The sequence below is a fragment of the Pinus tabuliformis genome, chromosome 1_1 (assembly GCF_031772625.1).
Source record: "Pinus tabuliformis cultivar Carrire ecotype Pingquan chromosome 1_1, CPIR1, whole genome shotgun sequence".
Classification (NCBI taxonomy): Eukaryota; Viridiplantae; Streptophyta; class Pinopsida; order Pinales; family Pinaceae; genus Pinus; species Pinus tabuliformis.
In genome coordinates this window covers 645103245-645131193 of record NC_142297.1, presented here as the reverse complement: position 1 = coordinate 645131193, position 27949 = coordinate 645103245, and the positions used below count along the sequence as shown (strand labels likewise).

The window sequence follows — 27949 nt, the reverse complement described above, 5'->3', positions numbered from 1 at the left end:
CTCCTTGTTCAATAACATATTACTTTTTGTCAAAAATTAGCCATTATTCATGATTTATGTAAAACAACCAATACGTTGGTGAATCAATTGTTCGATTTCAGGACATACTTTGAATAAATTGAGGAGAAAATCTCTGATTATATAACATGGCCAGAAAGTGCTGAAGGGAGATTAGCCAATCTCCCTACAATTGAAGAGTCACAAAAGGAGATAGTCTTCCAAGATTGGGAAATAAGACTTAAACATGCAAAGACAACGATATTCAATGCCAGGGATATTTCTAATGACCTCACTGAATATATCAATGAGAATTTACTGCAGACCAACCTTATTCCAGATTGACTCGAGGGAAATCTACGTAATATTAAATTATTGACCAAGACATGGTAAGAATTATCAAGGAAGAAGGCCGAAAGCATTGATAAACTGTCAAAGGTTAACTTAGAATGCCATTGGCATTTGAAGTTAAACCTCATAGTCAGTGGTTAATGCTGATATGTCTATCCAACACAACCAATCATATGCTTCCAGCACTCAGGGATGTGATATTCACTGGTCAGATGCACATTCAACCATGGTCTCCACCCAAATTGAAGCCTATGATAGATATCTATGAACTACAGTAGCGTATGGAAGAACATTTATCTTCAAAGTCTTAGCTGGATTGTTGTAACAAAATCTAAAATTGTCTTATGGTTTTATTTTAAGCGATGTTTGTTAAAACGACTCCAGACTTTTATTCTGCTTTTCTATATTTGTATTTTATTTGAAAACTATAAATCCCATTCATTTGAATGAAGAAGGGGTTCTGAATTTTGTGGAGAAATATTTTGTTTACACTATTGTAAATCAAGTAATCTTAATAGAAGGCTAAGCCGATGTTGTTTTTCTCATAAACAGATTCATAATAGATTTGGTACTATTATCTGTTTATTTTTCCTGTGTTTTATGAGTTAAGTGGCTATTCAATTTATTTTTACTACATGCATGAATGAAAGCAATCTTACATTCTTCATTATTGTCATATACGATTGAAATCATAAACAACGAAATCATATATATGTGATAAGTTTTATCAACAAAATTTAATTAACTATTTAATTAAATTTTAGCTATCATTCGTTGTTTTAACTTCATGATCATTTGATAATCTATATTGCCTTATTGTTTATGAAATCCTATTTAAATCACATATAGAAAATAAGCTTTCCTGAGATAGATATATAAATAGTCAATTTATATATTTCTTTATTCTCAAGTTTCATTAATCATAAGTTTCACACATACATACTTCATCCATTTTTATCATTTATATCAAGGAAAACTGGTCCCATAATCCCCAGTCAGAGCCACCAATCCAAACGGAAAAGGATCTGCTCTAAGGTCCCTACTGGGTGGTTTTCCCCGATGTTGAGGTGGACATGAAAAATGTCAAAGCCAACATTTCCATTTATGAGGTTAGTAAATTAAAACAACAGCATAAGCTTTTACTTAAAGAATTGAATGTAGTTCCCGCATTTCCATTACCTACTGCTGTCACAGCAAAAGGATCAAAAGGGAAAGGAAAACCTCCAAATGTCCCTTCAAATAAAAGTGACCCATCAGATGCTATTCTAATTGGAGATAGATCAAATTCCCATACTCCTCCCTTTTTATTGACTTTTGAGATTTTTAACAAGAATGTTCACAATTGTCTAGTAGATTTTGGTGCATCATTAAATGTCATGCCTTATACGGGGTGTCTTAACTTAAATATTTCACCACAAAAATGTGTTGTTCAAAGTGTTCAATTAGATTGCACAAAAGTCAAAGTTTTGGGAGAAATGAATTTTGTTTTAATCAAGTTATCTTCCAATTCAAAGGTTTGTCAAATGATAGATATCTTATTTGTAGACATTGCTGAATTATATGGTCTCATTCTAAGTAGAGACTGGTTTGGAAAACTACATGGTTACTTTGCAACTGATTGGTCACACATGTGGCTTCCCTACAATGGAAAACCCAATTAAATTCGTGTTGTTAGGGAGAAACATATGAAATATCCAGTGAATGATTTTGATGAGGAAAATGAACCAGTAGTATTTACAAACAACATTCTTGGAAGTTACTCTTCTGAATCTTTCTTTGGCAATTTTCAAGCACAAAAATCTCCCTTTCTAGTTTATTCTGTTTCATCTCAAATTGAATTTTTTTCCCAAACAGATTCATCTAAGTGTAATAATATTGTAGAAAACCTTGTAAATAAGCATGGACTCTTTATTTTGATGAATCCAAATCTAATGATAGTGCATGAGCTGGTTGCACCCTAGTAAACCCTAAGGGTGAAAAAACTATGCTTGCATGCAGATTGGAATTTGATTGTACCAAAAACATAGCTGAATATGAAGCATTGGTACAAGGCTTACAAAAGGTCATTAGTTTTGATGTCAAATATCTTAAAGTTTTTGATGGCTCAGAGATTGTAATCAAACAAATTAGAAACAACATCCATTATGTTTCTAGTCACCTTAAGCATTATCAATCCTTGATCCAAGACCTAATTTCCCATTTCACTGCATTCAATATAGCTCCTATCCCAAGAATAAAAAATGCTAGTGCTTACCTCCTACCAAACATTGCTTCCAAACTCATTCCATATGAGGATTTTAGTCTTGATAGATTTTTAATTCAATTGATTTTTCACCTCTCCATTCCAGACAACATAACTAATTGGCATGTGTTTAATGATGATAGTGACATCCTGAGTTTTCTAACATCAGAAGGGTCTTACTCTGACTAGATTATTGATGAACATGAACATGAAAAGCAACTGAATAAACCTTCTGAGGAAAATAACTTTCATAAACAAGTAGTAAAATTGGAACACATATGATTTGAAATATGGATTCAAAAGGGTTACCAATTGCAAAATTCAGAGCTCTACTTTAAGGTTTGAATTGGTTAACTTAGGATTTGATCATAAGCCTTAGAACATCGATTTAGGCCTTGGAATTTCACCAAATGAGAGATCTGCTTTCATTCATTTGTTGAAAAGATACAAAGATGTATTTGCTTGGAATTATGATGATCTTAAAACTTATGATACATCTATCATTCAACACACCATTCCTATGCTGCCAGATGTCAAGCCAATTCAACAAAAGCTGAGGAAGGTTCACCCTAACTTGGAAGCTCAGATTAAGACTGATTGAATAAGATTCTCAAGGCAAAAATCAGTTTCCTAGTCAGACATTGCAAGTGGGTCACAAATCACGTGCTAGTTATAAAGAAGAATGGAGGTATTCGTATTTGTATATATTTAAGAAATTTAAACAAAGCTTGTGAAAATGATCAATTTCCTTTGCCTCCAATGAAACAAATTTACAATCTGTTGCTGGTTCTGAGCTAGTGTTTTTCTTAGATGGTTTTTCAGGTTACAATAAGATTCTTGTACATCCAGATGATAGTATGAAAACCACATTCAAAACCAAGTGGGGAACGTATGCTTATGAAAAAATTCCTTTTGAGATGATTAATGTTGTAACTACTTTCCAAAGAGCCATGGGCATTGCTTTCAAAGGTTTTATCAATAAGATATTTGTAGTGTATTTAGATGACATTACAGTTTATTCTAAACAAAGAAGTAATCATTTACATGATCTAAAACAAATCTTCGAAATATGTAAAAAAATTGGAATCTCCTTAAATCCGAAAAAGTCATTGTTTTCCCTTAGTGAAGGTAAGCTTCTAGGATTTATTGTGTCTAAATAAGGAATTTGCATAGATCCAAATAGAATCAAGGTGATATCTGAAATCCCCTTACCACACAATAAAAAACCCATGCAGTCATTTCTTGCGTAGATTAATTTTGTTAAACGATTTGTCCTAGATTTCTCTCAAATTGTATTACCCTTACAAACTATGATCAAGAGGATTAAAATGGGGACTGATCAAAAGAAAATCATTTGAGTCAATAAAACAAGCAATCATAGATGCTCCTTCGTTATCAACTCCTAATTTTCTAAACAATTTGTTCTTTATACTTTTTCTTCCAAACAATCCTATCCAACAGTATTAACACAACCTAATGAACAACAAGTTGAAGCTCCAATTTCCTTCTTTAGTTCCAATTTACAAGGACTTTAGCTAAATTATTCAGAGGTTGAGAAACAAGCCTTTGCAATTTTTAAGTCCATAAAACATTTCAGGCCTTTCCTCCTAAAAGCACATACAAAAGTAATTGTTCCTTTCCCTTGAGTCAAACAATTGCTTGTCCAAAAGGAATTAAGAGAGAAAAGAGGAAATTGGGTTACTTCCTTGCAAGAATATGACCTAGAAATTAAGCCAGCTAAAATAGTAAGGGGTCAAGGTTTTGTAGATTAATTACTGGAGCTTATAACACTTCAGCTAATGAAGATTCAAGTAATAATGTTCAAATTACAGAGGTATGCGCCATTGACATTGAACCTCAGTATGTTGATTTAATATTTTATTTAAAAAATGGTTATGCTCCATTGGAACTCAATTACAAAAAGAAAAGAGATCTCAGACTTAAATCTAATCAATGTAAGCTTGTCAATGATGTCTTATTTAGAATAAATTATGATTCTGTTTTGTTAATATGTCTAGAAAAATATGAAGCAATTTTTTTTTTGCAGGAGCTACATGATGGACCAACTAGTGGACATTATGGTGGGGACACCACTGCTCATAAGATTTTGCATGTTGGATACTATTGGCTGAATCTATTTAAGGAAACCCATGCCCATGTCAGAAAATGAAAAGTCTTCCAGACTGCTTCAGGAAGACAAAAGAAACCAACCTTACCTTTGTAGCCAATTAACATTGAGAAACCTTTTGAGAAATGGGGACTAGACATAATAGGTGAGATTGTTCCTAACTCTTCTAAGCAGCATAAATACATCTTGGCTGCTATGGATTATCTCACAAAATGGGTGGAAGAAATACCTCGTAAGGTGGCCAATTTTGAAAACATTATTGAATTTATCGATCAATTTATTATTACCAGGTTTGGTTTTCCTTATGCCCTTATCTTTGATAATGCATCTTATTTTTCCAGAAATACCATGAATGAATTTGATCTTAAAAGAGGTTTTAAATTAAAATATTCTGCAAATTATTACCCTTAAGGAAATGGCTTAACTGAGTCTACTAATAAAAACCTCATTAGGATAATCAAGCGAACACTTGACCAAAATAAAATAAATTGGCACAAAGCTCTAGTTTTTGCTTTATGGGTTGACAAAATCACTAAGAAGGTCTCTATAGGAACTTCTCCTTTTCAATTAGTGTATGGAAAAGAGGCTATCCTACCTCCTAATCTAGCTCTTCCTTCACTAGCCCTAGTGCAATCTATTGAAGAAAAACCTTATTTTTCTTTGCAATTAAGGATGTCTCAAATTATTAAGTTAGAAGAAGAGAGAGATAGATCCAAACAAGTTCATGCTCACCATCAACAATTGGTCAATTCCTCATTTGATCCAAGTTCAATTAATAACATTTTTTTTTTCAAATTAGTGACTTAGTTATGAAATGGGACAAAGCCCATGAAGAAAAAGGCAAACACACAAAGTTCCAGAAGTTATGGCTAGGTCCATTTCATATCATTGAGAAACTAGGCCCATCAACCTCTATCCTCTAATATTTACATGGAAATAAGGATGCTCTTCTTGTTAATGGGATAGTTTTGAAAATACATTTTTCTTAAGGATATCTATCCTCTTGTAAATATGTAAATAATCAAATGTATATATCAGTATCTTTAGCCTTAATAATGATTAGGCAATGCACTTTTGACTTCATATTGGGGTCTCTCATCATTTACATGAAATGTGACTAATTAAAGGAGAATTGTTAGAAAGTAAATAATAACATTGAAGTTTAGTATTTCATCTGTTACAAATTTCTAAAATCTTTATATCCATTAAGTTGTAAATATTTCATAACTCGAAACATTAAAAAATCTAGTTGTCCTATGATTGGTCGTGAAAGGTTTTCTTTAAAAAGTGAAGACTATTTTGAAGTTTTAACATCTTTTGGCTTCAATTGTCATCCATGACTCTTAAGGAGTGAATATACCTCCCCATCCACTAATTTTAAAATATTTAGAGTGTAATTCAAACATATATAAAACTTAAAAGATAGGAGGTCTCATCATGAGTCGACTTACCATGATCATAGGAAACCAATGATATTGAAATTATCATGACTGGTCACCAAACTAGGATAATGACTTGTGGTTGAACAACTATAAGACAAGAGGCCTCATAATGAGCTAACTTGTTCAATATCATTATAACCTGTGAATGGAATTGTCATCATCTGGTTACCAAGCCAGGTCAATGACTTTCAAGTAAGCTTTAAAAAAAAAGAAAAGGAAAATTAATACCTCTAAAATGTTACTATAAGTGGATGGGATACTGGTACATTTTAGTTAAATGGTAACCTTGTCGAGGCTATGGACGCCTGTTGGTAGCAGTGGCTCTACCAGTGACAAAAAATTCTATCTTAAAAGCTAAGCTTCTATAGTTCTTAACTTTATCTTTATAATTGACTAAATGACTGACAAAGACAATACTAATTTTCATCAATAACAAGTTGTGAGGTAATTTGCAAGATAATGAGTTCTTTCCTTAAGAGTAATCTTTACTAATAAAAACTTCATTTTTTTTTACCTTTCTAAGTCCTTTTCATTAGTAGTTAAAATTTCATTTATGTTTATAGAGATAATTGTTTCGCCCAGTATGTCGCCAATTGTTGTAGTACTCAACAACTCCCCATTAATTTGTATGATAGTTGAACTAATAAATAATGGGGACCCTTTTGAAAATTGATAAAGCTCCTTAATTCCAATAAAATAAGGAAATTTTTATTTTTTGTCACCAAAACACTTTTGAATAATAAAATCTCCCTTATCGGAGCTTCCATATCAAAGATTAGCCCCATAAATATAGTATTATGTTGATGGTGCTAGAACCACCAACATCAAGGGATCTCCCCGGTATGAAGTCCCAACTAGACCTCACACCATTTGGTGTAGGAGTCCCATCTGGTACGATGTCCTGGTTGCCATTATCTTAATGATTTGCCTCAAATCTTACTTGTCAGCACAAGAGAGTGGTCTACTTTGTCTTCCGAGAAGTGAGGTTCGCGTGCCTGGTGAGTGTAAGTGTCACTTGTGTCAATGGTTCTTTCACTGTAGAGGGAGAGGGTGGGAATGAGTCCCAAGTCGGTTAGGAGAAGTCCCAACTGTACTAGGAACACACAACACAACAGGACATGCACAACTTTTGGTAGAACAGTCCACACAGATGCGGCAATCAAAACACACAAGGGAAAATAACACGTATACCACTCAGCAGATTAATCCGCGTGAGTACAATGGTTGTTATAGCAAGTTCCATGTGAAAGGTTTGTCTGATGTTCGGGAGAGTAGTCTACACAGGCGAGGCAACGTTAACAGCACATACAACACATTTTCATTAACATATATGTATTACAACAAGTGAATTAATTCAAGTGTTAAACACAGGTTCAAGCAACATGCATTACAAGTGTTAAATATTAGTCTTACAACAGATACAATACATGTGTGAAAACGCGCTGGCATGTTAGCAAGATTCTAAATTAAGTGAAAGTTCCAAGACACATCATTACACCATACATCACTAACCTCGTGTGAGGGGCATTGGAGCCACTTCTTACTCCTCAAAGAAAAGATAACAAACTCTCTTGGTTGTGGGAGGAGCTGAGGTGAAAAGTCCTTTGCATGTACAAATGAGGGGGTATTTATAGCCAAGGGTGAAACTGACCCTTGTGGCTATTCGACTACCCTCATGATTGTTTGACTTCCATGACTTTTCGACTTTACATGACTCTTTGTACAACAAGTGGGTCTCTTGGACTTCCATGTTACATTACATTGATTTGACAACATGGCCCACAGTGGAGATGTGGACAACATGACTCATGACACGACTCAACATGACAGTGCTAGTACATTCATGCTGTTGTTGGAGTGCATGTCGAGCTACAGTGTTGTTGGGTGATAGATGTCTTCATGGTGTGTCACAACTTCACCTCTGCATGGAAAGGTGTGTGAAGTCTTCGATGGTCGTTGGATCACTTACTATTTCTTTGACATGTTGCTCCTTACTTGTATGTTGGAAGGCTTGACAGGCTCATCTGTTCACGAAAGGTGCATGTTCATCCATTCGTCCGTCTATGAGCACATCTTGCATGTCTGCTCGTTCGTCCGTCCGTGAACACATCTTTGCATGATCATCCATTTGTGAGCACATCTCTTCGCATGCATTGTTCGTTTGTCCATTCGTGAACCTGTCCTTCTGCATGTGCTCCCTTCATTCATCCCATTCGTCGTTGCGCCATGTTTGTTGGTGTACCTGTACCTGCAGTCACTCATGATGAGACGACATCAAATCCAAAAACCTCCTAGTCTACCATGACAAATGATTATTTTGGATGCAGGTGACCGGGAGAGGCAGCAAGGTTGTGAGGCGATATGATGGCTCCAGGCACTGCTGATGACAACTACGGAAGAGTCACTGGGTGATGAAGATGGGCAATTTGGGTCGAAAGTGACTGTCCGTGAGGTCTGGCTCGGCTGGAAGGTAAACTGCGCAAATTTTGGGAGGGACAGTCCGGACTGCAGGAAGGCAAGGTAGTCAAAATCTACACATTTTCTAGAACGAGAGAGCAGCGGGGTTGGACAGCAAAATTTGCGCAATTTCTTAGAGGAGTAGGCCGGGCTGCAGGGAGGATTGGTAGACAGGATTTGTGTAATTTTCCGGGCAAACAGGCTAGGAGCCTGGTAGCCAAAACTACACAATTCCTAAAGGGAAATGGCAGTTGGTTGTTGGGTCACTCGCAGTAGAAATTGAACAATTCCTAAGGGGAACTGGCAGTCAGCTGCCCAGAGCTTGGCAACAAAAACTGCACAATTCTTGGAGGGATTTGGCAGTCTACTGCTGGAAGCTGCTGGCGAGGGAAGTTGCACTGAGGCTGGGAGGCTGACCTACTGATCATCTCTGCGCAAATTTTGAGCTGAGCAGAATGATGGGCAACAGATGGTTTGTTCATGAAAACTGTGCAATTTTCTAGATGAGCAGTTGGTCGATTGTTGGGAGGACTAGCTGGAAACACTGCGCAATTTTCTGAGGGAGACAAGGACGGGCACTGGTTTCTTTCTGGCTTGGCTACGCAATTTTCCCAGCTAGCGGAGTGGGCAAGGTCTGCAGCTTTTGCGCAACTTTTGAGGGGAATGAGTCCCGGGGTGGCTGCCAGGTCAAATCCTCTGTTTGACCAACTTGAAGGCTGATTGATTGCTTGCGGGAAGCGCAACTTGAAATCACTTTCTTGGTGCTTCTATGCTGTTCTGGGTGGCAGTCGATCGATTCGCTGGTGGGGTGATGGTCTGGCTATCAGAAGGGAGTATGGTTGTCGAAACTTCAACAAAATGACTAAGTGTGTGAATGAGTGAAATATGCACATGTGATCTTGCAAACACACACCAACATGACTTGATGATTAGACGAGCCAAACCATCCAGACACACATGCTCAACAAGACTGATCAACGGTGTGAGCGATAAGCGCGACACTTGTGATTGATCGTTGATTGACCGTGACGACACTTGTGCGACAGTGAGTGTGACTCTGTGTGTGAGTGTGATAGATGCTTTCATAGCGAACACAACATGTACACACGAAGTGAAGACCTTGAGCATGACCAGAACATGGTCGCAAGCATGACTTCGATATTAACATGCAAAAAATTGGATAGAATGAACAAGCAAGGTAGATGCAAAGACTCACATGGGCTCACGAAGTGAACTCGAGTGTGTGCAGTCATCAAGTGAAACTCTCAAGGGAGGCTACAAAATTGGCTATAGGCCAAAATTTTGGAGGGTGGTTGTAGCCGCTACAACATATGCACAAATAACCTGATAGGCTTTTGTTTAAAATGTATTATCGGAAGAGTTCTATAGGAAATATTTAAATATCTCAACATTACTTGTAATAAGTTGTGATACAACTTTCCCCAGATTAAAACTTTCTGAAGTTATATAAACACGATTCTATGGATATAATAAGGAAAATCCTAGCCCCACTAAACTTCCACGTAGCATATCAGAGCTTCCATATATCGAAACTTTAAGAGAAAACACCACTTTAAAACCTATGATATACTCTGATCCTTTGATGTCCCTCATCCTCTGATATTACGATATCCCTCATCCTCCGATATTCACCTCCTATCCATATCAAAACTTTTATATCAGGAGGCACTCTTTTAAAATATCCGATATTGCATCCCCGATATAGAACCTCCGATGTCTCTTCCCGCTTACAACTCATAATCGTTATGTCTTTGAATAACGTCTATCGAAAGGTGAAGATATCGCAAGTTTTAAAGGTGCATCCCTAAGATTTCCCTGATGAAATCCACCAATATGCTGAGATGTAAAGAGCCCATGTGAATACTTGTTTATCATTTAATGGCCAAAAAACAACAAATTTATGTTTTTTGAAGTTTTAAACGATTTAATCATTGCAGCTTGATGTCGTTGGGATTTGCTCATAAAGACATGAATCGTTATGGAAAATAGTGTTTTTCCCTAAAGAACTTTATGGTTAAGGAATCTCCGCTTATTCTTATGTTTTCCATTACAACCCAATCTTGACAAGAAAAAATCTTTATAGATGTCTACGAAAGTTAAAGCAAGGAAGAAACTCGTTGTTCAACAACAAATGATAACTCCTCCGCCTGAAACTACTGAAATGCCTACATTATTCTCATATACAACCTGTTCTCCAGATGTTGGAAGCTCCTCTTGGGAATCTATTTATAAGCTTTTTGAAGATGAATGACCCAGGGTAACAGAGAAAACAATTATGGCCGATGATTCTACCCTAGTCTCTAAAACTACCTACAGTGATATCACCAATTCATTTTTTACATAGGATTGCAGCCCGACCCAAGATCCTTCCTTATACAGATATGGTTAAATGGGTTATTGATCATATGAACATTATAGTCATTGGGTCATTCATCAGTAGCGATTTGAGCAAAATGTATCGTCTGCCACAACCTCAACAAAAATATGACAAGAATTTTATACAGAAGTTCATGAAGAAGAATGAGCATCAATCATAGCACATCAGAAACTGGAGAAGGGATCCTAACAAACATAAGAGAGAAGATAAGGGTATGTATTCTATTGCTTCCCTTACTGGTCCATACTGTCAAATAGCCGCTATTTCATGTAGGATCTATGGTTACCCTGATACACAAAAATTCTCTGACCAATGGGTACCACTCATTGATGATGCCTCTGATGGATATGTTATTCATAATTTGGGGAAACATATTGTTTGACAATATGGCCACTCAAATCATGAATTATAGGAGTAAATACATTTTTTCACAAAACATAGTTCCCCCTTTTTATATGAGCGCCTATATAATGGATGCCATCTGTTTCACCTCTGATTTTACTTCTATGGGATGGATATGGACTATAGAAGACCCTACTCAAATCCATATTTATCATGACATACTATGGGAATCAAAATTTCACCCTCATTTCTAAAAAAATTTCCATAGAGTAATGTTGCCCATCCACCAAATTGTCTTTGATGAGAATGCCCTTAGGGTTTCACCTGAAGCTAACAGTGATTTGCTATCAATTGGGGATTGGTTTGGAGAAGAATCATTCACTTATGTTTGGATATTTGTTAGTCTTGCACATCGCCATGTTTTTCCCCTATACATCCCTGATAAACTTCTTGCTCGAGAAATAGCTTACCATACCTTAGGACATGGTCTTTCAAAGAACCTAAGTCATGCTAAAAAGACAATGTGCCCTACTTTTCCTATTCAATGTGGTGTGTATCCTCTAGATAATTATACACATGCAGGTCTTGAGATTGAAGAGATTCATAGTTTAAACTTCCCAACTATTCCGAATAGGAAATATGATCCTGAGGGAACTGCTAAGAATGTGACTGCACGGTCAAATATCAGGGAATTTATCCACAAGCCAGATAAGTTTGATGACTTATTTGAATCAACCTCTACCTATTCAATGGTTGTGAAACTAGCAACAACACAGTTAACTCCATAGGAGATAACCCAATTTAATCAGTACAGAGATAAAGGGATAACTCACTTGCCTATGGATTTATTGAAGTTCCCTCAACAAAACACAAAACAGGATGAAGTCTTGGCTATTTTAGCACAAGTTACTGATGTATCCAAGGTAAAAGAGACAAGAAATTCCTCTTCTTCCAAGGCAGAAGTAACTCTGTCAGATAAAAAACTTTATGTAATATGGGAACAATTTAATCAAGTTATTCAAGAAATAGGGCCTCAAGATCTAAAGACTCCATTACAAGAGAAAGGTTTCACATACTCTTGAATTATAGAAAAAACCCACTTACTATTGGGACTTCCGACAAGCCTTTGGAAACTGATGACATAGAAATCATCCCGACATTCCTGACGTCCAAGGTCATTTTAAGGGTAGAAGAGGTTCCTCCTCTCGACATATTTTACAGTCCACAACATAAATTTGTTGTAAAAATACAAAGGAAAATAAGGAATATGATCAAACCCAGGCCTTAGTCCCTGAAAATACTTCATCTAAAGTAGTATAGAAAAAACCTCAATCTACTCTTGCAGAGGATCTCGGGAGGCTCTCACAGTTTGCAGGAGCATATGCTTCTGCCACCATAGACAAGGCCACCAAAGTACAACAACTTATGAAATAAAAGGATTAAAGAATTATGCAATTGGAACAAGGTATGGAGAATGAAAAGCAATTGATTGCTCAACAGTGGGAAGCACAAATTGCAAAACTTCAAAAGAACTTTGATGCCTTGAAGCTTCAACATGAATCTGATTTGAAAATTTGGGATAATCAAATCCAAGAGTTAGAACACAATATTGGACAATTAAAAATTAATCCTGAATTGGATGAATTCAAAAAGGAAGCAAGAGAATTAAATACTCTCCTTGTTCAACAACATAATACTTTCTGTCAAAAAATAACCATTATTCATGATTCATGTCAAACAACCAATACATTGGCGAATCAGTTGTCCAATCTGAGGACATACTTTGAAGAAATTGAGGAGAAAATCTCAGATTATATAACATGGCAAGATAGTGCTGAAGGGAGATTAGCCAATCTCCCTACAATTTAAGAGTCACAAAAGGTGATAGTCTTCCGACATTGTGAAATCAGACTTAAACACGCAGAGACAAGGATATTCAATGCCAGGGATATTTCTAATGACCTCATTGAATCTATCAGTGAAAATTTACTGCAGACCAACCTTATTCCAGACTGCCCCAAGGGAACTCTTCCTGATATTAAATTATTGACCAAGACATGGAAGGAATTATCAAAGAAGAAGGTCGAAAGCATTGATAAAATGTCAAAGGTTAACTTAGAATGCTATTGGCATCTCTTAGTTAAACTTCATAGTCAGTGGTTAATGCTGAGGTGTATATCCAACACGACTACTCATATGCTGCCAACACTCAGGGATGCAATATTCACTAGTCAGATGCACATTCAACCACAGTCTCCACCCGAATTGAAGCCTATGACAGATATATATGAACTTTGACAACGTATGGGAGAAAAGTTTTCTTCAAATTCTTAGCTGGATTGTTGTAACAAAATATAAAATTGTCTTGGAGGAGGGTCAGAGTATTTTTTGTCAAGTAGACCATGCTATTCGAGTAGCCTTTGTCCACATTGCTATATTTTCCAAGAATTATGCACAATTGAGTTGGTGCCTCGATGAACTCATCCTCATGAAAGAGTCAGGAGCTACCATCATTCTTGTTTTTCTCAACATGAAACCTTGTGTGGTCCGGCATACTGGTGAGGGCAGAGAGTTCACTGAAGCACTACAAAAGCACCAAGAGAAAACAACATTTGACCCTCGAACCGGGGAAAGGAAAAGATGTTACGACTCATATACTATCCAAAAATGGAGAAACACTCTTTCTGATGTGGCGGATATAAGCGGCTTTGATCTGAAAGCTTTTAATGGGTGAGCATCTCCCTTTTTTTACTTGTCCACGTTAGTTTTCAATTTTGTCATCATACTCATGTTTGTCAGTGCCAGAATTGGAGGAATTGAAATGACAGTTGAAGGATTTGGCTGATGCAGGTTTCATACGACCTTCAAGGTCCCCGTATGGTGCTCCAGTATTGATCCAGCGGAAGAAATATACGAATGAGTTGTGGATGTGCTGTGATTATTGTGCTCTTAACAAGCATACGATAAAGAACAAATATCCCTTGCCACTTGCAGCGAATTGCTTCGATAAGCTAACAAAATCCCGAGCATTTTCCAAGTTGGACTTGAGGCATGGGTATTATCAGGTGCGGATAGCAGAGGGAGATGAGAAGAAGATCACGATTGTGACAAGATATGTGAGTTTTGAATTCCTTGTTATGCCTTTTTGGTTGTGTGATGCTCTTGCTATGTTTTTCACTTTGATGAATGATGTATTATGTCCATATTTGGATTTGTTCATAGCAGTATACTTGGACGATATCGTGATATTCAATGATAAAATGGAGGATCATAAGAAGCACTTGGCTTTGGTGTTTTAGGCGCTGAAAATGAATCAGTTGTACTTGAAGACGTCGAAGTGTATGTTTGCCCAGACCGAGATTCTGTTCCTTGGACACATTGTGGGTCAAGGACACATACAGATGGAGTCGAGCAGGGTGAAGGCGATAGAGGATTGGGCTGAATCGAAGAATTCCCATGAGATGAGGGTGTTTTTGGGGATGACCAACTACCAATGAAAGTTTGTAGAGGGGTACTCCAAAGTGACATCACCATTGACAGACCTTTTGAAGAAGGAAAAATGATGGAATTGGACAGAGAAGTGTCGAGAAACATTTGAATATTTGAAGAAGAGGATGGTTACAACACCAATATTGAAGTTACCTGACTTTGAGAGATCATTTGAGGTGCACACAGATGCTTCAGATTTTGTGATAGGAGGGGTTCTTATGTAGGATGGGCATCCGGTGGCATATGAGAGTCAGAAGCTGCAAGATAGAGAACGACAATATCTGATTCATGAGAAGGAGATGACTGTGATTATCCATTGTTTACAGGTATGGAAGCATTACTTGATCAGGAAGCTTTTTGTTGTCAAGACTTACAACATTGCAACGAGTTATTTTGCATCACAACCGAAGTCATCAAGGAAGCAGGCTCGTTGGAAGGACTTCTTGGTAGCGTTCAACATGACTATTGAGTATAGACCAAGAATGCTCAATGCAGTTGCAGATGCCCTCAGTAGGAAGGGACAATTAGCCACACTTGAGGAGGGAGAAGACCGGGAAGAATGCAGTAGGAGTCAAGTACAAATGACCGATGAGATGCAGAATAGACTTCAAGCTAGTGTGGAGACAGATACTCAAGCAAAGAGCATCTTGAAGCAGGGGAAGGAAGGAAAGACATAGAGGTTTTTTCTACGAGATGGACTCTTGTTCTTTGGGAACCAAATTTAAATTCCCAAGTCATCAGGACTTAGGAGGCACCTCTTGAAGGAGTGCCACAATTCTCCATGGGCTAGCCACTGAGGGCAACATCGTTCTTTGGCATTGTTGAAGAGAGGATTATTTTGGGAGAAGATGCAGGAGGATGTAGAGGAGTATGTGCATACGTGCATCATTTGTCAACAGGACAAATCGAATAATCAGAGACAGGGAGGATTTTTGCAACCTTTACTGATTCCAGAGAGACCATGGATGGTGTTTCGATGGAATTCATCACTTACTGCAGGTACATGGGTATAACAGAGTTATGGTCGTGGTCGATCGTTTCTCTGAGTATGTCATCTTCATTCCAACAAAGATACCATGTGGAGCCGAGAAGACCGCTGAGCTATTCTTCAAACATGTTGTGAAATATTGTGGTATGCCATTGAGTATTATTGCGGACCGAGATCCGCGATTTGCAGGCAGATTTTGGACAACTTTTCTCAAGTTGGTCAGGACAGAGTTACTTCAGAGTTCGAGTTACCATCTACAGATAGATGAGTAGACTGAACGGATTAATGTACTATGGGAGGACTACTTGAGACATTATGTGACGAATGATCGGAAGAATTGGCTTGAACACTTGGATGTGGCTTAGTTTAGCTACAATATGCAGAAGAGTTCCACAACCAGGTATAGTCCATTTGAGTTGGTAAATGGACAAGTGCCAGTTATTCCACACACTATGCTATCTAGGGGATTTATGAGGAGTCCACATGAGAAGAGATTTTTGATAGCATGGGAGGAGACCTTGGAGTTAGCACGGGTGCATTTGCATGAAGCTACAAGGAGGATGAAGAAATGGGTAGATAAGGATAGGTGGGATGCACACTTTAGTGTTGGAGACATGGTTTTTCTGAGGATCATCGGGGATCAATTTCAGCCACTAAAAGGGACTGCGAGATCTTTGACAAGGAAGTATGAAGGACCATTCCGGGTAAAGAAGCGAGTTGGGGAAGTTTCCTATGAGTTGGAGCTTCCAAACCACATGTGTTCAAAACATCCTGTGTTCCATATGAGTCAGCGCAAGAAATGTCGACTTGATGCACATAAACCTAAGAGGATAGCACCACTGAGAGGATCAAACAGGATTGTGGATAGGCCACACCTTGTTTTGGAGAAGATTTTGGATCTTCAGACTATGGGGTCGGGGAGTTCCACACGATGGGATTTCTTTGTCAAATGGAAGAATGCACGAGAGGAGAGTAGTTGGGAAACTAAGGATTCACTATGGAGATGGAGGAAGGAGATTGTTGAGTATGATGTTGAGCTGAGGAAGTTTGCTGGATTGCCACAGGTGACAATGCCTTTTGGTGGGGGAGGATGTCAGGCCCCAGAGTCATTATTGTCACCCTTGGGCGAGTCGGGCGCCAAACACGGGCGCGTTTAAATGACAAGCGACGGGTGGGCGCCCCCACAACATGCGATGGTGGTCGTATTGGGCAGGCGCACTGGGCGACCCATGTAACGGGCAACCGATTGGGGGCGCGCACCGGGAGAAGTCAACACAGGGAGCGAGTGGCGAAAAACAGAAATCGGCTTAGTGTTAAACGAATATGCGACCGAGATTTTATAGACGATGACCTAAGTATATGGGCGAGTTGACGGGATGTTAAACGGTGCGACACGTTGAAACTTAGTGAAGGTCGAGCCCCTTCCAAATGTGGGCGACCATATATATATGGGATGGTGACATGGAGGAGGATCATCGATCCATCAACAATTAACAACCACAAAGGAAGTGCGAGATAAGGCATAGGGTGAACGGATGAGCCCGCAGGTCAGGCAAACATAACAGTTTGGTGGACGCACAGGTTGGGCGGATCAACCCGTCACACAAAATCGGATGGTGTAGGCAAACAGCTAGGTGGGCACAGGCGTATGTGGGCGGACAGACATGGCGACCAACGCAGTTGGGCCGCAAGTAGTATGTTGGGCTGCATGAGACGGTTGGGTTGAGCACCCAAGCTTGGGAAACACGACACAGAGGGCGGTTGTGGTCGGGTCGTGGCACAAGGTGTGCCGATTGAACGGGCAGTGCACCGAGGAAGTTGTAAACTTATGAACCGGGTTGAGACATAGTCTCCCCGTTGAATTGTAAATTTTGCAAAATTTTACATAAAGATGAATTATTTAAGAATATTGTGTCTGTTGTATGAATAAAGTATTGTGACTGTTTTTGTTAAGTATTTCACACTTGACTTTATAATAATGATGAAAGAAAGACTAAGTAGACGTAGTCTAGAGAATGTAAAGGAAAATGATAGTTGGGGTCGTTTAGCCAGTGCCGCACATAGCCCAACTCGGAAAAAAAAATTTGGGGCCGTGACATGTCACATACAAAAGCAAATGTGGTTTCATATCACTTTCAAGGTTGGTGTGATGTTAAAGAGTCGAAGATCTTTAATTATGTATTAATTTTTGGAGTTATTTACTAATCATACGGTTTAGAAATGTTTACTGAAAATTTAATAAAATAAATAATTTTATTATTAAATTATGAATTTTTGTTATTTAAAATGAGTTTTATATTATATATATAAATTTAAATCTTAAAAAAGTCTGGATTACGGAGAGTTGACTCAAATATCTATCAAATTTTAGACAAATTATACTTTATAAAAAAATAAAAAAAACTCTACTCTAAAACAACATAGAACTAGTAAACTATTCATTAATTTTATTATATTTTGAATTTTATTAAATTTTATTTTAAATTTAAAAAAAAAAAATAGTTGAAAATTATAATTTCCAACTAAAATTAATTTTGACATGGAATTCTATTTTTATATATTTTAAAAGTTTTAATTTATTTTAAGATAATTTATATTATGAAAATTATAAATAAAAACAATGTTGAAAAAAACATAAACACATTAAAATTTTTAATTTAAAGATAAATTAAAATTTTGATTTTTTAAATAAAAAAGAAATTCAAAACTTGAATGACATAATTATTTTAATTTTACAATAAATTATTAAAAATTTAATTTTTATATAAGCGTAGTCACATCACATAATTTTTAAAGATTGCATATAGTAATTTTAAATATCTTATCACATAATACCACAATATTAGTTTTCTCTCCTGTATCTATTGAGTAACTTTGGAATATCTTATCCCATAGTACCACAACATAAGTCTTCTCTACCTTACCCATTGTGTAACATTCTAAAAACCGAAGGGTGGATTTGTTACCTATGTGAGGGAAAACATGTTTATTATCAATAAATGTACTATTAAGTAAGTTTTCTCTACCTTAGCCATTGAGTAGGTTTCTAATAAGTGGTGGGAGGATTTGTTATCTATGTGACAAACATTTTGTATCATTAAATCTTGAATTCTTATTCCTAAACCCCTTAAATCATGTGTTAAAGTAAATGTTTCAAATTCATCTTAAAAAGGTGTATGCTTCCTTAGAATGTTCACTAGTTTAATTTTTATCATTATTTTATTTCTATTTATAAAACTATCTCATTATTCAATTATACCAATACCATGGTCATGTTTAACAACAATGCCTCCTCCACTTCATTCCCACTGTATTTTATTCATAAATCATTATGTTAAAGATAACTTCATTAGTGATTTGTACAAATGCCTTCTTTCCCATGGATTGAGAGTCTTTCTCGACAATCCAAAACTGTAGGGACATAACATTTCTTCTTAAATATAAAACACTATTCATGTAGCCTCTATACACAATTTGAGAGGGCGTTATTCAAGCAATCTCTATCCACATTGCCATTTTTCTTTGAATTACCCACAATCTAGTTAGTGCCTTGATGAACTCATCCTCATGGAAAAGTTGTGGGCCACAATTCTTCCTAAATTGTATAGCCTTCTATGGCCCACCATACTATTAAAGATACAGAATATGTTGGAGCTCTACATAGGGATTTAAGAAAAAAAACTAGTGAAGGTAAATGATAATATAACTCCGATGCTCTTCATAATTGGAAAAACATTATTTCTGATATAGCATATATAAGAAGGGTAGCATTCAAATCCTTGAATGGGTGGGGATCTTCTACTTTATTTGCAAGTCCATGTTAGTTTTCAATTGGTTGGATTGATATAACATGCATGGTACTTATGTAGATGTTTTTCAGCAAAAGTGGTGACTTAGAAAAGCACATAGATTTGCTAAAAACTTTCAAGAATTTAATTCATTCAATATAACTCTATATTCAACAATCTTATGGTTGTTCGTGACAACATGTAGCTTTCTCTTGAAGTGCTTTAATTGGATGGGATTCATAATCTGTTGATTCAAGGTTTCGATATTCCATATTAATGATTTCCTTTACTATAAAGGTTTAGAAATTAATTAGTCATAGTTGTACATATTACTCATCGATTTTTCTAGTGGGATTTATTACTAAATATTCCTTTTTCCCATCTTGAGGCATAAGGTTATCCACCTAGATTGCTCTACTAGAGTTTGTGTGTAGTGTTTGAAATGCCCAAGTTGAGTCTAAGGGCTTGTTTTCATATGGTTTCATAAACGTTCCAAATAGGGTGTCATTGTTACATGTCCAAGAGTCCATTCTTTAGATTTTCTAACATTCATAAAATTGTTGATTGTATTCCATCTTGGTTTGATTTTACTATTACAATTATATAAATTGTACCCTATCTAGGGATTTTCTAAAAATAAAATTACTTCATAATTTATGTGGTCACTCTCACCTTTGTCTTCTTTTAAATTATCATTCAAGTTAATTTTACTTACTTTGTGTATTAATTTTATGTAATCATTTACTCTACATAATAAAATGAACAAGCATAGCATGCAGTGTTGTTGTTTAGTGTTGATTTTTCAGTACAATCGATACAAGTACTTTATTTTTGAACTATGGTAATTACTTGTGAATATATATTATGGTTCTTTTATCTTCATCAATAAATCACGCTTAGAAATTCAACTAATAACCATGAAATAATGTAGATACCATAATGTGTGTAAGAGAAAGATGTGTGAGTGATAAGTGTGTATTGTAATGCCCTACTTAATCTTATGATGCAAATTTTACTAGTGTTTAAATTACCTTAGAATATTGACTTATAATTATCAAGAAATATTGGTACATACCTGCACTGGTGAAACTGTAAATTTATTACTGATATAAATTTTGTTATTATTCAATTCCCAACTTACCTCCTCAAATTTGAATTTTGATAGGATATGGTCTCCTTCCATTTATTCCAATTTAAATATTCATATCTCATTCCCAAAATGTCCTCTCAAATTTACTTGGGAGAAGACATGGTCCTCTCCAATTAATTACCAAATTATATATTCATATCTTATCCCCAAAATGTCCTCTCAAATTTACTTGGGAGAATACATGGTCCTCTCCAATTAATTACCAAATTATATGTTCATAGCTCATCCCTAAAATGTCCTCCCAAATTTACTAGGGATAAGACATGGTCCTCTCCAATTATTTACCAAATTATATATTCATATCTCATCCCCAAAATGTCTTCTCAAATTTAGTTGGGAGAAGACATGGTCCTCTCTAATTAATTACCAAATTATATATTCATATCTCATCTCCAAAATGCCCTCTCAAATTTACTTGGGAGAATATAAGTCAAATGTAAGGATGAGGGGGGAGTTATGACATTAATGAGAGGTGGTTGAGGTAGAGAAGAGAAAGGGGCATAAAAGGGGAAGGATGAGGGGAGGAGAGGGGGAATCCTTGATCTTGGTTTTGGTTTGGTTCTATTTGGGAGGATTTTGTTTTGGAGGAGGGATGTGGAGAAAGAGGAGGGAGATCAAACTTGGATTTGAAGAGCGTTTGTTAAACTTGGACACACTACATCTGGTTGGACTTGGGCTCGAAGGGCTAGGGAGCCTGTGGAGGTTTCCTGGTCTAGGAATTACTTCCTAGTTGGCTGGGAGGCAAATCCAATCAGGTAGTCAAGAGGAGCATGGAGTTCAGGAGCATCTCAACTAAACTATTGGAACAGGTATTATCCATCATCTATTTTAGTTATGTAAATTGTTACAAGTTATACATGTTGTAGATTAAATTAATTTATGTTCATGCTTATGATGTTTTATAAACCTGAAATTTTCCTTATTATGGAAATTAGCGAAATTAATTTGAATAAGTGTAGTAGTAGTTAGAGGACCAATAGTTGGGTCGTCACACGTGGTACCAGAGCTAGTTTCAAAATCTGGACCTAAGACCCACTAGACCCAAATCTTTGCTAAAAGAGTTTATAACCCTCATCATTATTTGTAAGAATTTTTATTATAAAAATAGGTGGAATAGTTATCCATCAAAGACCTTACCTAAGCCAAAGGACTTGTTATACCATCCTAGTGGCCAAAAATTTCTTCAATATGGTGAATTAGTGTTTTACCCTCAAACTAATACAAACTATAACATAAGGTGAAGTTGTAATATAAATAAGGGATGGTAAATGCAAGATGGATTCTCTATGATCCCAGAGGAAAAACGGTTGCCACTTACCCTTGGGGTATTGCTTAAGATTCAAATAACTAGGCTGGGGCATATGACTCTTACATGCAATTCTTTGGGTAAAGAAACAAACTTTTGACAAACACTTTGTACACTCAATTTCTTAATCAGAAAACTGCAATATGTACATCTCCGCATGTAAATGAAAACCCAAAAGTGGTAGGGAAAATAGTTTTGGCTTTGTAATCCTATTGTTTGCAGAGATAAAATTCCTAGCCAATCATGCAATTTTCCTGAGATAAAATTCGTAGCCGTCCATGCAATAAATACCATGTCGATTTTCTACTCCTTTCACTTAAATTGGTATTTAAATTCATCCTGTCATTGTTTCTGCACACATTTATGCCACCTTCAAGCCATTGTCATGCAAACTCCTATCATTAATTTTTGATGTAATTCACCCTAAAAGCATTCACTGTTGAATTAATAAATTGAGTCCATATTTTCCACTCAGGAAGTAGGTAATCTGCTGCCAAATATCTAATCCAATTCGCAAACCCCTCATTTAGTCATAGGTGAGTCTACCATTCCATTGTAACCAAATTTCCGAACCACTGGTGGGATAATTCACGTGTCACAATAACTACAACCATTTGTTTACTTGCAGCCGCAAAATGCTGCTCATCATATAGAAAACTAGATTCCCGATATGTAACTAGACCATAGTTCTCCATTGCCCCAGCAGAAAAATCAGGTACTACAACCATATCTAGCTTTGGCAGGGTGTAAGAAGCCCCAAAATATTTGGCGTAATATGGAAGTGTTATTATTGCAACATCCAAAGCAAACATCCCTTGGTTGGTTTTACCAACCTGACAATACACACGAACTTTATTTCCTGTTGTAGTTGTTCGTTCTATATATTGAAATTCCCCCACAACAATTGCCGCCAAGTATGTTGACATTACATGTGATTCCTGGAAACTGACTGTTCTCGAATGTCCATCAAACTTTTCTTCAACATCTGGCATATTTGATAAAACTACTCTGTCAACAGGTGCTTGAATTTTTATTTTAAATGTTGCCTTGTATGAAGGTTCATCCCAACAAGGAAAACACCTTCGAGCATCTGCTGGCTCAAACTGAGTAACTGCCATATTTCTATTCTCACCATTTACCACATATGCACTTTAATAAAATCCCTCCATCTAATCATTCAGAGTACCCTGAAATTTAATGTTCATAATTGTCTCATCCTTGTGGCATCCAGGTTTCTCGAACATAGTCCTGCCACTTTCTACTGCTAAAAGCTCTATTGATTCCAATCACAACAAATGCCTTCTGGCATACCTCAAGGGCCTTGTCCATTTGGCTTCTAAAGGAGAGGTGACCCATTGAGGTTGGCTGATTTTGCAGTCCGAGCAACTGCTAATTCCATTTCAAGAAAAGAATTTTTTTTTTCTAATGATTGAATGGCTTGATGTGTCTTGGCAACTTCCCCCATTATATCTCTGCTTTCGCCATTTTCGACTTTAGGCTTGTCTTCACAATCTTGAGAAATAACTTGCAATTCTCATTTGTGCATGGGATCAACACCATCATACGTCTCAGGATTGCTCCACATTCTGTTAGTAAAGAGCATACCGATGCAGAAACTCGCAATGCAGAGAAGCACAATCAATTTGGGGGAAAATGAACCCCCAGAAGATCTGCCCCACATTTTTTTTTTCGATTTCTTCAGAATTCCTCTACAAAATTTCCCCTGCCAACAAGCCTATGCCTAAGCCTAAGCCCATTTTCTTGTTGGTTTTCCCCTGTCGGAAAGGTCTTGTGCAGTGACTGAGCCTAATAAAAGTTTTTATCAGTTTTTACTCAAGACAATAAATTGTAACCCCTCCTGAATCTTAGAATATGATTTATGCCATCTAACCTTGAATCCATGCTTGAGTAGCTATAAACATACAGGCATGGATCAACCAAATTCTGAATGAATGCCAACAAGTGCCTAGACTTGAGGGCCACCAATTGCAGTATTCGTTCTATCTCAGGGTCAAGGGTAACTAACTCAAATTGATTAGTGCACGTAGGAGTGATCCGATACTCGACATTTCGGCTTAACTCCTCCAAATCATTTTTCCTTGGCATCAGCTCAGAAATCTTCCATGCAATGCTCGGTTTCTCAAGTCTTTCAATTGAAACCTTCAAAACAACCTGTTCATAGTAAGTATACCAAATACTCTAAACTTCACAAGCCTCGATGGACCTGCAAACAAGTTTGCTTGTGATCACCGACATGTCCTGCTTCATTTCTGAAAGGAATGCGTCTTCCTCTCTATGCAAGTTTTCTTGTAGCAGATTTACAGTTTCTTTGCCTTCAAATTCAAACTTCTTTTGAAGAGTAATTTGCAACTCTTTCCAAACCATGGCTTCAATGTTTTTTTATGAATTCTTCTCTGGATGTCTTATAAAGATGTGAAAATAGTGTTCCGGCCTATTTATGAGATATGAGTGTGACCCACACCGCTTGATCAAGAGGAGCTCCAATTGTTGACTTGAATTGTTTGAAAAGCTTGCAAAAACTATTTGGTAGTTCATGCTCAACACTCTTTAAGTTCTTTGTTGTCAAAATCTTTTCAATGAGATACTTTTCAACTGAAGGCATATGTTCGTCACTAGCTTCTTTGGTAACCAGGAATGCTACAAAACCGATGTTTCTACCCAAACACTGCAATTTCTTAGGAATCAGAGACTTCACCCAATTTTGAATAACGATGGAACTGTCATTGACAACTTCAAAGGTTCCCTCTATGCTCCCTTTAGAAGCTTTAGTACTCAATTTTACCCGGTCACCTGAAAATGAAAATGATGCCACAGGTGTTCCTTCGTTGAATTGCAATAGTGTGGCCCCTTTAGTACCTTTATTACTCAATTTTATCTTCTCACCAGAAGATGAAAATGAAGCTTCATATGTTTCTTCGTTGTTGAATTGCAGTAGCATGCCTTCAATGTCTCCTTTGGATGTGAACATTTCAAAATGAGTTCTCTTCCATATCTAACAAGCCCACTCACATTCTGGGGCCCTTCACTCTTATAAATATGACCAACATGATAATCACCAGTAAATTTAACCTCCGATCCGAAAAGATGAGCTTCCTATCAGAATATCTGCCTACTAATATCTTACACAAATCTCTGTGCAGTTGATTGAACCTATAAATAGAACCAGAGCCATGTAATTCTTCGTGATATTGTGAGGACGCAATCGCAAGGGAGTAAAAAAAAAAATTGTGCTCCATTAAAGTATTCTAGTATAATTTTCAGAAAGCGGGAAACAACACTCCTGAATTGCTCCCATAGAGAACTCGGCAAAAGCGCCTACTCAGGCTTTCGCCATAGAAACGTTGAGAGTTTTCATGAAATTGCAGTATTCATCATATCTTGTAAATTTTCCATGCTGCAGTAGAGAGACGAAATCCTTATTGCTCATTTTGCAGAAGTTCAAATCGCCGTCCTTCAGCCAACTGACAATTTGACTTCGAAGTTCATAAGTTCCTTTCAGATATTTCCACTTGGGCCTTGTAGAAACTCTTGAAAGCCTATAATCTGCAGTCAAGAAAGCACATCGAATATAACCATCACAAAATACAACATAACTTCGTGCTACGGGAGGCGCCGAAGCCGATTTCTTGAATTTCCTATCAATGGCAACATTAAATCCATAAAAAAGCCAGACATCCTTCTCAGAGTTTTTCACATGGCAGCATTATTTCTTCCAAAATTGTTGGGAATCTTGCCTTTATACTGTACTCTAACAAAGGAATCGATCTTGCAAGGGTGCTTATTTTTCTTAAGTTTATGAATAGTTTTTACTTAACTCCGTTTTCAACACTTTTGATATAAGTTTGCAGTGCATTCTCTTTTAGAGGAAAAGAGGCTCTTCTGAAGAAGAATACAGAGCACATCTATTATGGCTATCTACTACCACAATCAAAATAGTCTAGAGGACTCCAAAACTGTGTCCATCTCCAAAAATATCTAAGCTTTTCAGACATTAAAAAAAATACAAAGATATCTACAAGACTTATCCTACTCAAAGTGGGAAAAAATAAATGATAGGATCTTGCACATTACTAATATTTGTATGTATAATTGAACAACAAACATATCACGTAATAACCTAAAATTAGAAGGTTGAAACCCAAATTGGTTGTGTATTGCTTGTTGTCTTCGTTTCTATGCAATGTGTCTCACAAGTTGAGTTAGGGTTTGCTCTTCAATAGTCATTGGTTTTTGACCATTATAGATGTTGTCAAGTAGTGTATCCAGAGAGATGAGAACTATATTCTTGAAATATTCATTTGTTTGTGATGAATAATCAGTGTTGAGATTTATAGTAGCTGAGAGGATATGTTGATGGTTCAGTTCCCTTTGCTCAAACAAGGTCTCCCTAGTTTTCCTTGTTCTGTGAAGGAACATTCTAAGAGAATTATTGTTGTTAAAATCATCTCTTTAGAAACTTTGTTTCAACTGCATGGAGGTGGGAGAGAGCTAGGGTTATGGGTCTCCTTGGTCCTTCTGTGCAAAGAAATTTGTGAACCATTCTTGCGTATGGAAAGGGCTATCAAGCTTATTACCACTTACAAATGCAAAGGCCGAAATACTTGGGCAAGCTCTCCCTCTTATTGTTAAGAATACCACAATGTGAGAAGCAAAATGTGCAAGGGGAAGAAGCAAACTACAAAAAGGTGTTTTCTCTTTTTAAAACAGTATCTGAAAATATTATTTTAAGAAATATGTGCCTGAGAGTGCAGCATTACATCAAAGATACCAAAAGTAAAAAAAATTTAGGCTATCAACTTCCAGCTTTTCAAAACGTCTTATATCATAACATGATTTGAAAAAAAAGACTTTCATACTATAGATCCTAGTAATATAAATTCTCCAATGCAGTCTTGATATCAAACAAAATTTAACTTCCAAACAGTGCTAAGTCAGAGTATTTTGGTATTTTTCCACTTGAGCAACTACCTTTAGATTAGGTACTAATAAGTCAGTTTTGCTAACAGAGTTGCCAATGGAGAGAGAACAATGAGTTCAAAGCAACATATTTTGGACCAGTGTTGATAAAATCGTTGATCCGTGAAAATGAGAAGCCATATCATAATCACCAAAGTTCCTCTGTGCTATGATTCTCCTCTTCTTCTTATTCCTACGAAATAGGAAGTCTTCTATGTCTAAAACATAAGAAACCTTAGATTATTGTTTCGTGATTTTGATTGGTGAACCTTGAAGTAGTACGCCCACCATTTGTTTCATAATTGATGTCCCTTTTGGTGGATGTCTTGATGACAGGGAAAAGTCGTTGTGGTTTGTTAGAAGAATGCCAATGGATATTTATAGTTTGGGCTAGGATGAGGCATGTTGTGATAGTTATTTTCTTAATAGAGGAAATCACTCCCCATATTTGGCATCTCCTCATGCATTTGGAGGCATTCAGACCTTGCTTGGCTGGTCTTTTACATTGGCACCCATGTTTTTGGGCACTTGGTATGTTATTTTCACATTGTATCATATAAGTTCTCTTGGTTTGGGAAGCTTCTTTATTACTATATTGGAGAGTGTCCAAGATCTACTCTTCCATTGGGGAAGGTCGAGACATCCAATGAGGAAAGGTATGATGTACATTGTTCTATTACATTTGGTATCTACTTGATATGCACTCTTATGACATGGGTAAAATGTAAATGACAGGTAGCCAGACTACCTGACTGGATTATTCGATGACAAGTCCAACCAGCGCTGTAGTGTCGTCCATATTAGGGTGTTGACCCTAGTTGTGAGGAGGCGTAAAGGTATTTCCCACCGTGTAACCTCCAAACCTAGAATCGTGGCAGGGAAGTGGTGGACACG

The 27949-nt window shown here is 36.8% G+C and overlaps 1 pseudogene; it reads right to left on the bottom strand.

Annotated features, from left to right (window-relative positions):
* Positions 1 to 22620: 22620 nt before the first annotated feature.
* LOC149215001 (aminopeptidase M1 pseudogene) lies at positions 22621 to 23196 on the bottom strand (annotated as a pseudogene).
* Positions 23197 to 27949: the final 4753 nt, after the last annotated feature.